Genomic DNA, 15702 nt, shown 5'->3' on the forward strand with positions numbered 1-15702 from the left:
ACTAACTTTTTCTACTAAAATATTTTAATAGAAGACGATGATCAGGTCAACACTCTCTTTGCGATTGCCTATGACATATTTCAAAGTTAATGAGACACCCATCAGGCACTAAATTGGTCTACTGGGGAGAGCAGTCTTTGGTTAGATTTGCGTATTATATTTAGAAATACATTATTCAGTAAATCGTGTTTCATTTTACGTATTATGCGTAAAACTGGCGCATGAAACTATCTAAGAAATATTTTGGTTGGTTTACGAGTTGTCATCGGTCTGTGCAAGCAAAGATTAAAAATATGCAATCAACGTGTTAATAGCAATTATTGGACGAGATTGAGCATGATATAAAGAATTATTCAGACTGAGGTCAACGTTATCTTCCAAAGCGAAGCTGTGGCCGATAACAAGGACCGAGGTCTGAATAATATTTGATATCATGTGAAATACGAATTCAATAATTGTTTTATTATTCATTTTAACTAAATGAAATATTATTAAAACTGATAAACGCAAAACATTTTTACAACTTTGCTAATTTTTACTGAAACAAAACTTGTTTATTACAGGCCTTCGCGCTTTATTATGCTGTAAATATGTTCAAAAGCAGTTTCTTTGCTTTTTAGTGTTTTTTCCATACTTTTTGCTGAAAAGCTTTCGCTTATTGTGTTTAGAAATTACGGTAAACATCGCTATTATTTTATTTTTCAAAACCCTTTTTCAATGGCGTCAATAATTGTGGAAACTATTATCCGTAGATGTGACATCATAAATACAGATGTCGAGAATTATCTGCAGGTAATTGACCAATCATCGCCAAAATTGCTTACATCGTGAGTTATAATGGGCATTATTACCAATACGATCAAGATAGTGAAAATGGAATTAATTTATCATTATTTATTGCATTTTGATGGATGGAATTTTGATGTTCACATTATATATTTCAAATACTCTTTTTATTTTAATGCACAAAATAAACACTGTTTTTTCAAAAAATTTTTCGTTCGTTTATGATACGAAATTATTAAACTTAGAAAACGATTCGATATAATTCATCGCTTTGGAGCAACAAGGAGAGTTATATGACGGAAAAAAAGTGAAACTGGATTAGATGACCTTGAAACAAAACTTCCTACTTACTGGAGCACTAAAATAAAGAAGATGTGTGTTGGAATGAAAGTAAACAGTACAATAAAATTCATAAGTTTTGAAATGCAAGCTGAGTCCTTATACGACATCATTGCTGACGGAAAATATAGGAAAACCAATTTGAGTCGTAGCCAATGGTTGACATTAGTTAAAACAGCTCCTTTCAACAATACTGTGATGGAGAAGGCTTTAACGTCGTTGGAGAAGATAGTAAAACCGCTCGTGTAAATCTTGGCATTTTGGGAAATAATGAAAACGACTGTACTACACCTGGCTCTTTCATTGGCTTTGGTGGATCTTATGAACATAAATCTTGCGGTGTGAACAGCTGTGGTAATTTTGTTACTTGGAGTAATAATAACAAACAAGTTCGAGCTACGAGATATATTTTTGTTATTTAGTAACTGTTATACAGGCAATACTTGACGTTTTAATTGTCTCATTTTCATCATGGAAATGCAAAACCAAACCAAATCGTAAAAGTTATACTTCATTAAAATAAGATTAAGATATACTTCATTGCAAACTAAATGAATGTATATAGTTTTAATCGAAATGCAGCAATTTCTTTGTATTTCGGAAGTATGCTATAAATATTTAATTTTATGTCAAACAATTCTTTTAAATGCAGGAGAACAGCCAAAAATTGCTGTTAATTGTAAGAGTTAAAGGACAATGTTTAAGCCGCTGTATTTTGTTCTTGACTGTACTGTTTCGTATATCCGTAATGTTTTACGTGCTTGTTTGCGTGCACAATGTACAAGTACATTTTTCAATTAACTTTATAACTTATGAATGAATACAAGTTTTGGGTGGATCACTCATTCTTTTTACTTTTGCACAGTTTGTGACAAACCTTTGAAAATGATATGGCATCGCAATTGCAGAACATAACAAAGAACGTCAAAGAACATTTGTCTAATACTTTAAATTTACGGTCTTTTGTGATAAAAAATAGTAGTATTATCGAAAGGCTAATACGTTTTGGTGATAGTTTCTCTAGAGCAATAAATAATTATCCTATTTAGGATATGTGCAGTTAATATTGAATGAGGTCGTAAAACTAAGAAGCCAGTACTCGACTTTGAAGAAGGTTAAAGCTCATGCAGATATGATGCTAGCTCTTGAACCACAATCCCTTGTTGAACAATATTTAGCAGGAAAGGACAGACCCTCAAAGGAGCAAATTGTAGCCAACAAAAAAGCGAGATATAGTACACCAGCTATACCCGAAAGTTCACAAGGAGCAGACCTCACACAAATATTTGTAAATGTAAAGGAAAATTTGCCACATCAAAGTGTGATTGTAGAGCATTGGGATTGTTATGTCAAAATGAATGCAAATGTAGAGAGGCAAAGTGTATTAATCGAGAGTAGAGTTCAAACATAATTTTTTTAAAAAATAAATTAAGATATTACCGTTTTGATATTTTGGCAAATTAAAAATGCGTATAAAGTCCGTCTGGTGACGCAAAGCGTTTTCGTATGCTAGCATAAACACAAACAGGAAATGGTTTTCATGTTTCTTCCCAAAATTTGAAAAATCCACCTAGAACGTCTTTGATATGCGACTAATCGATACAGCTTGTGTATTCTCTCCAGATCCTCATCAGACAGGGACCAGTTTTCTTCAAAATACCGACACACGTCTATCTTTAACACACTTTCTGGCAGCATATTGTCCATAAATTCTTGGTGTGTTGTCAAGCAATACTCTCCTTGAGTTTCTGTTTGGCCTAGCAAAGCCTCATACTCATCGTAGTCAAGCGCTCTTTCGTAGCAACAAAAACACTCGATTGCCTTTTTCGACAAAGTACAATGTCCACACTTACATCAACTAATAGTTTGAAGGCGCCAAGCCTATAGGAATTTTAATATTCATATAGGTTTTTAATTCCCACTATTTTCTTAAAGGATTTCCAGTTGGAATTGCAAAACAAATCCATTATGGATTCCTATAGCATTTCATACAGGAATTTAATTATTCCTATAGGCTTTAAAATTGCCGCCATATTCTTAATATATTTCCTATAGGAATCGGAATAAAAATGAATTGAGTCGGTCTTCCTATAGGATTTCCTACAATAATTTAAATATTCCTATAGCCTTTAAAATTGCCGCCATTTTCTTAATATATTTCCTATCTGAATCGGAATAAAATGAATTCACTTTGCCTTCCTATAGGATTTCCTACAAGAATTTAAATATTCCTATAGGCTTTAAAAGTGACATCTTTTTCTTAATATATTTCCTATCGGAATCGGAATAAAAACGATTTCACTCTGCCTTCTTATAGGATTTCCTTCAGGAATCTTATATTCCTATTGGAATTCTAATAAGATCCTATTGATAATTTTCGTAAGGGCTAACGAAAGAGGAAAAAACAAATGACTTTCCAATTTTATTCTGCCTAGTTCAACACCAAATTTAAATTCGAATTTTTTTAATACACCCTGTATACAAAACAATTGTACTCGTGCCATTGTACATTTAATCTTTCAGAGTACACAATACGAGACATTACGTTGACATATTCTTGAATAATAATTAACATGAACATTTTTTATAAAGCACAGATAATTTTAAACAGGATTTTCCTTTTGGCTCTCTCTCCTTCTGCATGCGCTCGTTGCTTCTTTCCTCTTCTATAGTTTGCTGTTTTTTTGCAGGTCTGATTCTTGTCTTTAAGTATATTGTGTTGTCGGCATTCAGTTGTCTTCTTTCGCTGGTCTTTCATCATCTTATTCAATGGCCTTACGATTTTGCATCTCAAAACGTGAGTTTTGAAGATGTTGATTTAATTGGCGGCATATATCGTTTTGTGTCTTTTACTGCTTTGATTCGTGAGCTTTTGGACTGTCTTTTGCTCCTTTGTTGGTTTTCTGCATTTTGCGTTGTTTCATGTCAACTGAACTGTTTCGCATTATGTTGGGCCTTACCTGTCTTGTTTTGTTGTTTAGAGACTAATTTGTTTCCTTTGTGCTAAGCTGTTTAAATGTTCAGTTCTCTTGTTTCGTTGGATTTCCTCTTTTTTTTTCGCACTTATATTTGGTAGCATGGCGATTGGTTGGTCCTGTTATTATTGTAGATTATATCTCTGCTATGTCAAACTGTTGCTGATTAAATTTGCAGTTATTACATTAAATTGCTTATTTTGTATAATTATTGCTTTATTTGCTGAATATTAGAACACAATTTTTGATTAATATTTCTTGGTCTTTAGCTAGAGTAATTACCTTTCTTAAAGTGACATTACTTCACTTAAAGTTCCATTTACATTAAATTTGTATAAACATTAATGATTTGTACTTATGTTCAGTTGTTAGTTAGCTTCACATGGTTTTAATTTACCAAAACCACAAACATCAGTAAATGAGAAACTTCTCCTTCTGAAAAATGAAACTACTTTTAATGTCAGCATGTTCACTTAAGTTAACTTGTATGGTCACTCGTGTTATTTGTATGAAGAATTAAGCGTATAGTTTCTTCATGCGTGCAAAAATGCAATGGAAGCATATTGCACGCTTTGGTTTACGAACTAAGAGTCGCATCAAATTATTGTTGATGCAAGCATTGAAGGAGATTTGTTTTTATTACCTCACATTACATGTGCAATTAACAAGTAGAACTGCTATGGCTTTAGGTTGAATTTTTTGAATTTTTGTATATTTAGTTCATTTCACATTCTTGATATAAACTTAATATTACAATGAGTAAAGAGTTTACTGTGGAAGGAAAGACAGTAAGTGCCACAATCGTCACAATGTGATTTCCGCCTGTGTTAACATTGAGACAGTTACAGAAGATCGATTTGTCGTTGTATGGTAGAGGATATAATACCTCAGATCATTTCATGTCTAATACAACTAACTTATTTTTTTGGAGACAGGAAATATTATTGTAGTTAAAATAAAAGTTAGAAATGTTTAACTTTGAACATAATTTTTAATTCGTTATTTAACTTTTACAAATTTTGTTTAGAAAACGTTTGACTTTGACTCATCGCTTTGAAAAAATATAAATAGTTACAAGGTTGAAAATGGTAAAACAGGAATGGATGATTTGAAAACAAAACTTCCTACCTACTTGAGCACAAAAATAAACAAGATATGTGTTGGAATGAGATTTAATGGTGAGACAAATTTTATGAGCTTCGATTTCCAAGCTAAATCTTTGTACGATATGATTGCCGATAGAAAATACCGCCAAACCGATGTGAGCCGAAGCAAATGGATGTCATTAATTAAATACAGTGCTCTTCAACAAAACTGCAATAAAGAAGGTATCAACGCAAAGGCAGAAAGAGGGTTACATGCTCGTGTAAGGATTGGTATCCTGGGAAATAATGAAAACGATTGTGGGACAAGCAACTCTTTCATTGGTTTTGGTGGTCCATACAACGGTATTTATTGCGGGCAAATACCTCAAATCAACAGCTGCGGGAACTCAGCTTATTGTACAGGAAAACCGATAATAGAGCTTAAATCAATGGGATACATTTTTGTTCCTTAATTACAATAGTGGTAATAGGAACCACACTTGTTCTTGTTTCAGGCTATATATATTTTTAATTTGATTTATGTAGAACTAGCTGTAGATGTACTTTCTTTTTAAAGTAAGGTTTGCGAACTATATTCAACCATGTTTGTTTGAGTAATGTTTAGCAAATTTTTTCAAAACTTGTTAGAAAACAATTTTTTCAAAGGTTTCATTTGATTTTTCTATAATAAGCAAAAATATATATATATTAAACACAACAAAATTCACACCACTTGATGAAAATCCTACACTGACCCGAGAAGCTAAACTACAACGACTCCTAAGAAAGTTAAACGGAAGGGTTCAATTGACAGGCAAGTATACAATAACATTTTCCCAAAGGGCTCTCAACCATTCCGTTTTTGGCTTACCAAATTATACATGAAACGTGAAGCAGGACAACCACGTCCACTACGTCAATGATCCTTTGAAGCGACCTTCTCGGATGTTTAAATAGCAAAAGCAAGGTCAAGTTCTCACTTTAAGGTCAGTTTTGCTTCAGCTAATAATCGCTATTGAATCTTATGGTAATTTGTCCAACAAGCAAGTCAATCTCGCAACATTTCGTCCAAATTTCGACCAAATTCGCGATCCTCTGATTAGACGCTTTAATTCTGCCATTAACATTGAAAAGATCCTACTCTGGTTTTGGCATCTAGTGTTGAATTTTAAACGCTGTACTATTCTCTGTGAATGGTTCAGATGGCTTCGGTTGTAGTTATATCCTGTACCAGTAGCGCCAGCTCTTCGTAACTCCTAGTTTTGAGGACAACGATGGCTACCAAACTTTGAATCAACTTATACGTTTTGTCCCTACGCCAACCAAAAAGTCGATCGGTGTTTGGTTTCGTCTTCCATATCTTTGCCCTGAAAAGTGATTCTTAAAATCGACAAAATGTCGCTATTCTTTATTATTGCCATTAAATTCTTCGATTTTCACAAAAGTCGTCATATTAAATCTAATCCGTTTTAATTTGTCGGCCAGTGTGGTCGCCTAACTGGGTTTGAAATTCCTTTAATCGTAGTAAAACGTTTTCTTCGTCTTCAATATAGGGCTTATAGAGTTTTATTAATAGCAATCTTGCAAGAACAAATCCAACGCAACAAAACAACATGCATCATGAGTTGTCGTTCACAAGAGATCTGGCAGATGTCGTCATACATCACATTATGAAAACTAACTAATCACATTTATTTCATTATTGTTTTTTAAAGTAGATATTGTTAAGTGCATGTTCTAAACGAAATTAACATTTATTTTGAAAGACACTTGCACTATGTCCTTAAGTAATTTGATGCGGCAAGAAGATTACATGTTTTTAAATGTAGATCGTCCTGGTCGGTATAGTCCTGAGAAGGACTGTTTTTGTTGTTGTTGACTGACGTTTCGACAACCTTGGACGTAGTCATATTCAGATTCTTTTGACTTTGAAGATGACTACCGCTAAGGCTGTCGAAACGTCAGTCAACAACAACAAAAACAATCCTTCTCAGGACTATACCAACCTGGATGATCTACATTTACAAACATGTAACGATACTCCCGTGTTTAAACCATTTACTTTAAGAAGATTAAAGTAAAGAATCATGTTTTAAAAGAGAGAAAATAACTGACAACTACTTGCCAACAGATAAAAAAGTTGATATCTGTTAAAAATAATTACATTGAAGAGATTTCAAATATACTCTCAATATATAATGTCGACATATATAACGTCAATTTAAAATTTTTGTCACAAATTTACAAGTTGGCTACGCCATTGTATTTCCCATATCATCATTAACTCAGTTACAGGTGACTTAAAGTACTTTATTTATTACGAGTGATCTATTTGGTTTTTAAAACAATTTCATTTCCAAAAGAAATCAGCCAGGTACACTTTAATGTATTAATACTCACCCCTTTTCCAAAGTGAAGTCTAGTAATGGGCTTGGATTTCTTGAGACCTGTCTTTCTCAATGCCCATCATGTCTTTATCAATTTGTCTTTCATCATTTTAAGTTTGTCTCTTATCTTTTTAGTAAAGTCTTTGTCATCCTTTATTTTTTACTTTAACTTTCTCTTTCATCCTTTTAAGTTCCTGTTTCACCATTGTAATTTCCACTTGCAATAGGTCGTTGTTTTCATGCTTTTTCTAAAACTGTTGAAATGAGGTCAGACCCATAAATTTATTTCCAATTCATGTAACAAAAGTTTTGTCTCGAAGTTTCAGCCAATCTGCAGTTGGTTTTAAAAAGCTGTTGCTATTCAAACAAGACAATTTTTAAAGCTGTGCATCTTTGTTTCTAAATCAATTATCATTTTTGCCTAGAGAAGAGACATTGCTCTACATAAGATCATTAATTATGCTAACACTGATTCACGTTATATTTTAGTTTTTACAATAGCGTTGTAAATTTAGACTGTTTTTGTTCTCATTTAATAACTCCTTAAAAAATATTTGAGTTAAGTTATCTTATATTCACAGAAAAAAAAAGTTACTAAAGGTTGAGATTTATGTCGAAGTTTTATCCTTTTTTTTCACAAATACGTTGTACCGACGTATTTGGCGTTGATATTGGAGGCTATTAATATAGTGTTTCTCTTAATCTCAAACCTCCAAAATAAAATCTTTTCATTCAACTACCATCGTTAGACTTGACATCTTATTATTTTAGTAGTTGAAAAACTGTGATTTCTGACTTGGTAAAATAAACCTATAGTTAAAAAAGCTTGCACGATTGATTAAGCTTTCCTTTAAATTATTTTTGGGCGTATTAGCTTTTTTAAGTAGCGTTAATATCTTTTTTGCATTCTAATTTTGACTTAAAACTACCTACACTAACTTTCGCTATCTATGTTGATATCTAAGGGAAATGTAAAGACTGTTTTTCTTTCCTGTTGTTTATTCACCTCAGAAGACTGCTCTTATTCTCTTTTCTTCAATCATTATAAGGCAGTGAGCATATAGACTGTTCTATATTTTCAATCAAAGTGATATTTCTGAAATTAAAGTTAAAGAAGATTCTCCTATATAGGCTTCTCATTTATAAGAACTATTTGCTTTCTCAAAAAATTCCAATTACTCACAGTATAAAAGGGTTTGATTTGCTTATTTTATGCTTGAACTCGTTACTCATAATGATGATTGAATTCATAATGATGATTGAATTCATAATGATGATTGACTCGAATTCATAATGATGATTGACAGAAACAGAAGAAACAAAACAAAATAAAACTATTCGCAGCGTTTTCAATGTATTAAACTCAGAGATATCATTTTCCACAAAACTTTCTCCAAAATCACAGTCACTGGTCTAATAAACCAGGGGTCCAGAGTTCAATTCTCTGATAAGGCTGGTCTAACTAGTTCAATATATTTTTGAAATTTATAATATTATAACTACAAAGTTTGGATTAATTTTTAAAATCCATTTTTTAAATTACATAACGTTATTAATAAAAGTTAATAAATTTCTGGAAATTATTATACAGTGTGCTTCTTTTTATCATCACAAGAAATGTATTTTCAACATTTGATTGCATACCTAAAAATTGCATTTGTATGGTTTTTTAACTACATTTGTGCACAGTGTGAAATATGGAGTCTACACAATTCGGAGCAACACAACATCAAAGCTGGCTCATTTTGAATTGCTTCAGGTATTATCGAATGATAGAAATCATTGTTTGTAGTGTTTTTACTTTCAATGATGGAAGCATTTTGATTTTTAAGCAGGCCAGTGAAGTTGGTAGCAGTAATGCCATGGAACTGGAGGGAGCAAAAAGATCTTTTCAGTCTCTTGAGAAATCTGCGGTTACCATGGATGTTTTTATCAGTGACAGGCACAAAGGGATTGCAAAGTTGATCCGAAACGAAAAAAAGAAACAAAGCACTTTAATGATATCTGGTATGTTAATAAACGTATTGCTGTGTTATGTACGATATTTTCTCAATGCTGCCATCGAATGTCATTTTCTGCAAAGCTGGTCCTATTTCCTCTCAGCATCTGAACTCTAATTTGACTTCTAACAAATCGTTATGACAGCATTGACAATTACATCTGAGACGTGGGAGCATTGTGGTTTATTAAGTAACTTTATGTATATTACAAACAGGAGAAAATAACAACTTACCATACACCGAGTGGAATTACGCCATCACTTCGTTGTTCTAATATCGCAGGGAGAGTTCCATCGGGATCATCTGGAGTATGTGTTTCGTCACCATCTCCTTCGAGGGGTTCATCGTCATATGCGAAGTCGTTTAAATGCTCAACATAACCCACGGATTCCGAGCTCGAATCAGATACGCATTCAGACATCGAATTCGAGTTATCTGAGCAGTGATTTGAGGCCATACTTTCCGGACAACTTGTTTTTTAGTATTTTATTGAAAATACTGTCATTATTTGTTTTTAAGACAAGAAAAACGACAACAAAATCACCTTCTATAATATAACATTATATTGACGGAAACAGACGTGTTCAACTATCTACGTCACAAGTATCAATATGGCGTCGTAAAAAATTCGCAAATGGAACCCGAATTTGGAGGCAAAATTAAGCAACTTATATTTATCTGTTTAAGTCCAGCGACATGTCATAGTTCTTCAAATAATCCAAATTTTCAATTAAGCTCATAAAAAAGGGGGGCTAAAATTCGTGATATAACCACTTTAAATTTTTTTCTAAACAGATGTGAACAGAAACAAAAAACTTTTTATATCAACATGTATAAAGATAGTATGGTTTTACAGACCACAAAATTTTAATCGTCATAACATTTAATTGTAAAGCTTACACAACTCAATCCAACACTTCTCGCAGTGTTACCAAAAATTATTTTGATGTTTAAGTGATATGTAAACCATGCATAATGTGAATTCCATTCTTCTTATTGTATAAATCAGCACACTAAAGTATGGAAATTGGGTGAAATTTGTAACCAGATAAAGCCGTGTAGAAAACAATGCTATGGAACAGGCTTTTCACTGAGAAATCGTCGAGGAAAAATGACTGTGTATATGTAGAGAACACATTCAAAAAGTTCATGTCGTAGATAAAGAAGTGCAATTTGTAAAGAACTACCTATAGAAAAACAAAAATAAATTGTAATAAATCAGAGATCACTAATACGTATGTCAACTGACATTTTTGAAAAAAACTATTAAAACCAAACTAAAAACTATTTTTGTCCAAAAACAGAACTAATAACTTACGTGGGAAAGGCAAAAAAATCAACTTAGCTTAGCTAAATATTCACTCAAAAAAAGACTTTACGTACCTTTTTCATTACTGAAGATAATTTATAGAAAGAACAAAGAAGAAAATAATCAATGTTTTTTAATCTCACTTGACAAAATTCTCTAATGCAACCATAGCCAGAAAAAAACAAACGAACTGCCATTGCCATTGTCAAGGAAGCATTATCTAGTGTTAGAAATAAAAAACACATCGTAAGAAACTTTATTGTTGACTAGATGTGTATGCACTGGATTACCGTTGTCTTGAGATGTTTTCTCATAAACAGGAATGCCATTTGTTTTGTTAAAAATACCTCGTGTCGTGTTAGGAATGCTATATGTTGAACTATCATCTTTGTTTAAAAGCGTTGTCTTATAGCTGGGAATGCTAAATGCATAGAAGTTAAAAAAATTGTAAAAACACAAGATACATAAACAATTCAAGTGTGTAATATTTCCATGTGTTATTTCTTCACTTTTCTTTAAGATATTTCAAGCAGACAGGATGAGAAAGACATTTGTTGCTTTTATTATCCACCATCGCTTTGACAGCCATGTGTGCTAGGCTTACGTTTAGTAGACTTCATATTGCACTATGCAGGTAAAATAAAAGTTATAAAACATATTTATATGAAGATGTTATTCTTTTTAATGAATGGCACAGTAAAGAACGATGTGAAGAAGAGAATAAAAACAGAGTGAACATACCTTTGGCACTACCTTGTAAACATATGAAGTCGTATTCAACTGTATAGTTATCATATTCTGGGTCACCTGTGGAAATCATGCTGTTACAAACAGCTTGATAAGCCACATCTGACATGTTTTCGGAAACCAACTTTGCAATCAGGATCGTGAAACGATTTTTCCAAAACCAGAAAACAAAAATCAAAGTTCTTAAATTTTCGTTTTCTAAAGTTTATTAAAAGAAATGCGTTATAAGCAAGAGCCATTCTTATTCAACGAATATACTGATAAAGTAACACTTTTCTTACATTGTGAACTTAGGTATGCAATATCTTTTGCTTTAAAGAAAACACATGGTAATTAAGGTTACTATTATGACACATTAGTATCATAGCGCTATCTTGATCACCCCTTTAAATGGCCAAATTCATGCAGTTAATGATTTCATAATCGTTTGTAATGGCTGCCTTGTTGTCCTGTAAACATTCCAAAACGTTTTTCTTGCCATGTAAGGTAGCTTCCATCAGTGCTGTCCGTTTATCTTTAGTCTCGCAGTTTATCATGGAATAATCATGTTCTAGCAATAATTTAAGGACTTCGACATTTCGATCCTGTACTGCAATATGAAGAGTAGTGGATTCATCCTAGTTCTTAAAATTAAACATTTGGTTGAAATTTACTTTATTATATGGATAAACATTTAAAAAAAGTGATGTATTTTTAGGAACAATCTCATGTTGTTAACACTCTTCTCTTGTTGTTATTGTATAAAACATTCACTAAATGGTTTTCATTGATTAAAATGCTTTTCCAAACTCTTGGGAATGTTGCTCGAGTTAAGAAAAGCGGTACAAAAGTACTCGCCTTCGGCTCATGTTTTGAGCACTTCACTTAAATCTCGCTTATCTCCCGTGTGTTTGGATAAGGCAGTCCAAAAACAAATACCGTTTAGTAAAGGTTAATTCTTCTTTAGAATTATGCTTTTCTTTTAAAATAATTTCACTTGAGTATACTTTTTCAAATTTAATTGAAGGACGCAAGAAAAATTGTTCATAAAATTTGTTGTCTTTAAGTGGCTCAAATAATGTGAACCTAAATGCCTTTGTAGTTTTATTTATGAATTAAAAAGTGACATACGCAATAAGTTAGCTACTTAAGAGAAACATTTGTGCTAGATTTAGACATAGTTTTGTTCAATTTATAAAAATATTGTTGTCTCATTAGCTTTTGACGTCATTTTAGTAATGCGAGTTATTTTAACTTAGTATTTAATATAATTCGACGCCTTGTATACGTAAACAACGCGCTGTTATGACAATTTAAATTTACTAGTTTATAATGTCCCCTGGATGAGAAATGCTTCTTATTTTGTAACTTTAAATGCAAACGCAAAAATTGTTTCCTCCCTTTGATTCATTTGTTAAAATCCACCTATCAGCAAAAACTTTTTTCTCAAATATTAGAACAAGGTGTAATGTTTAATGTATCCGTGAAGAAAACGTTTTAACTTGTTCAAATCATCTTTTTGCTATGTCGGTTGTAAGTTGCCTCTAAATGGACCCTGTCTGTCTGCAAAAATCCGATTCTAGCAGAATTATCATATCATCGAAGGTATTTGGTATATATATCTTCTATTGACAAGTGCTTTGCATGACGTCACAAAAGTAAGTCAATCAAGACTTTTCGAACGACAGGCAACTTCCATTATAAGAAGAAATTTTGCCATGTATTTTACAATTTTCAAATATTTAAATGCTGCATTTACTGAGATTTAGCCTTTGAAATTAAGACAGTGCTTTTGAGTAAAGCAGAAAATTGTTTATTTCCGTACTAATTTCAAAATATTCTTTGCAAAGCAGTCTAATGCTATTTTTAGGGCATAAATAAGAGTTTTCTTACAGTGTCATTTTAATGGAAATGAATGAAAAATTAGCTATTAAGAGAAAACAAACAATATTTATTCGTTTGTTTATAGCATTGAGTGTTTTACTTGTAAATGTTGAATTATTGATGCCCTTTGTTACATTTTTTGCTTAATGTGAGCACACTATTTTAACTTAGGTAAATTCACAAAAATTATTTAACAGCATTTGTGAATGACAAGTTGCAATTTAAGTTAAACATTACGTGTTTAATAAACGTTTTGAAGGCATAACTTTTTAAATTTTGAGTAGAACAGATTACAAAGGGAATATTTTTTGCACTACACTGTATGATCGAGTAAACAATATTTAACATAAGATAATTATTTCATTACAAAAAAGCACTTAAAGAAGCGATCGTATCGAAAACTAATTTGTTTTTAGTGATTCACTTAGCTAAGCTGTTTTTTGACTACAATGTTTATGTGAGGCAACTTGTTTTTCAAATGCTGTATAAAGATGCTCTTGACGATTTTTTTGTGTTTTGTCTACTTTTATCAAATCATGTGTTTCAATTTTTGCTTCGATTCTTCACACAAAGGTAAGACACGTTATGTAGAAAATACTAGCTATAAATAGGGTTTGTCGTCAAATATTGAAAATTTGCATTTAACTAGACACAATTCTTTTTTTTTATCAAAACTATCTTTGAAGTATAGTTGTTCATTTCTAGATCGGAGACTGTGGAGCAATATATACAAAAAAATTGATGTGAAAAATGAGATAGAATGCATTGTTTCTTGCGCTAAGGAACCATGTTGTCGGTCTATAAACCACAGGAGAAAGTTAAGTCAAGGCGTTGGAGTCTTTGTGAAATGTTACATAGTGTACTCAACAACAGCAATGAAAACGATTTAAAACATAATCGATTTTATGATTACATTTTTTTCAACGCCCCATTCAAGGTAAAAATAAATTTTAAGTCAATAGAAGAATAATTGTGTTGGTAAAAATGTTCCTTCAGGAATACATAAGTATTATGTCAAAAAAACGTATGTCTAGTTATGTAATATTTTAAAATATCGGTTATTTAAACACAAATTGCATGTTCTCCTTTACAAATGATAATTTTTGTTGTTTAGGAGTACAATAAAACATGCGAAGTCCAATCGTGTAAGTTTCGATGGTTTTTACATACACTGTGGTTTTTTATTTTGATGTAAATATAAGAAATTTTAATTTATCCTTAGCACGCAAAAAAAGTTACGATTTGCTCTTCAAAAATGCAAATGTTGAGAACGTGATTCTATTGGATAATATGATGCCCAATATGTCTGCGATAACGTTGATGTTTTGGATAAAAATAAACTCAAGTCAACGAACGGCGGTGTTTTCTTACGCTATAGAAGATAGTCCAGATGAAGTTTTTGTTGGCGTTGAAAGAAATTGCTTTGTTGTCATAATGCAGTCCCAGCATATTTTGTAAGAGTAAAATGTTATAGTTTAGTTTCTTTCTTAGTAACAACAACTCTTTAAAATCGTACATTTGAAATTGTATGAGTTTCGTTAGCTTTTAAATAGCTTATATCACGAAATATTTTTTATTTTCAGAAGACCTAAACACAATACATTAAATTTTTGCTGTTGTTGCGAATAAACATACTACTTTATTTGCATCGTTCATTAATCAAAAGTTTGTTGAAATGCACAAACAATGCCATTTTGAACACAACACACACTCATTTTTATAGCGCGACATTTGCATTAGGTTGTTTTGCATAAGTTTTTTAGGTGGCCCAGAAGTCTGTTTAAGTTTTTTATTCAAACGATATGTGTATATAAGAAATATATTATTTGATTTATGCAGTAGCGTGCGGTGACCGAATTTAATAGGCAAGCGCTGGGGGTGAGGTTCGCGGCTTTTATACCTTACATCAGTTAAATGATATCTTGTAGTGACGTACATAACGTGCGTATATTGCTCATCTAGATTCATGTATTAGCAATAGAGGAAATAGCCAATCCTACACTTACTCGAACGCGCTACTTAAACTTACGCACTTAACTTTATAATTAGGTAAAACTACTCAAACTTCAAGTACATTATCCGCTGTGTAATAACTGCACCTTCTTTAACCAAATATATAAAAAGCCTGTAAATAAATTCTAACACATAGAACACTCACGACTGTTGTAAATAACTTCTTCGCTAGTGAATAAAATAATCACAAAATTTAAT

The 15702-nt window shown here is 32.0% G+C and overlaps 3 long non-coding RNA genes across 3 annotated transcripts; 1 reads left to right on the forward strand and 2 right to left on the reverse strand.

Moving 5' to 3' along the window:
• Nucleotides 1–7762: 7762 nt before the first annotated feature.
• On the reverse strand, nucleotides 7763–9981 carry LOC124458121. Its single transcript, XR_006953018.1, has 2 exons — nucleotides 9806–9981; nucleotides 7763–7826 (listed from the first exon to the last, which is right to left on the reverse strand). It is a non-coding gene; the product is annotated as an uncharacterized LOC124458121 (long non-coding RNA).
• A 389-nt stretch (nucleotides 9982–10370) lies between these two features.
• On the reverse strand, nucleotides 10371–12608 carry LOC124458117. Its single transcript, XR_006953014.1, has 3 exons — nucleotides 11172–12608; nucleotides 11025–11101; nucleotides 10371–10759 (listed from the first exon to the last, which is right to left on the reverse strand). It is a non-coding gene; the product is annotated as an uncharacterized LOC124458117 (long non-coding RNA).
• A 1193-nt stretch (nucleotides 12609–13801) lies between these two features.
• Nucleotides 13802–14627, forward strand: LOC124458122. Its single transcript, XR_006953019.1, has 3 exons — nucleotides 13802–14064; nucleotides 14197–14428; nucleotides 14606–14627. It is a non-coding gene; the product is annotated as an uncharacterized LOC124458122 (long non-coding RNA).
• Nucleotides 14628–15702: the final 1075 nt, after the last annotated feature.

Source organism: Xenia sp. Carnegie-2017, unplaced genomic scaffold (assembly GCF_021976095.1).
Source record: "Xenia sp. Carnegie-2017 unplaced genomic scaffold, XeniaSp_v1 HiC_scaffold_6, whole genome shotgun sequence".
NCBI lineage: Eukaryota > Metazoa > Cnidaria > Anthozoa > Malacalcyonacea > Xeniidae > Xenia > Xenia sp. Carnegie-2017.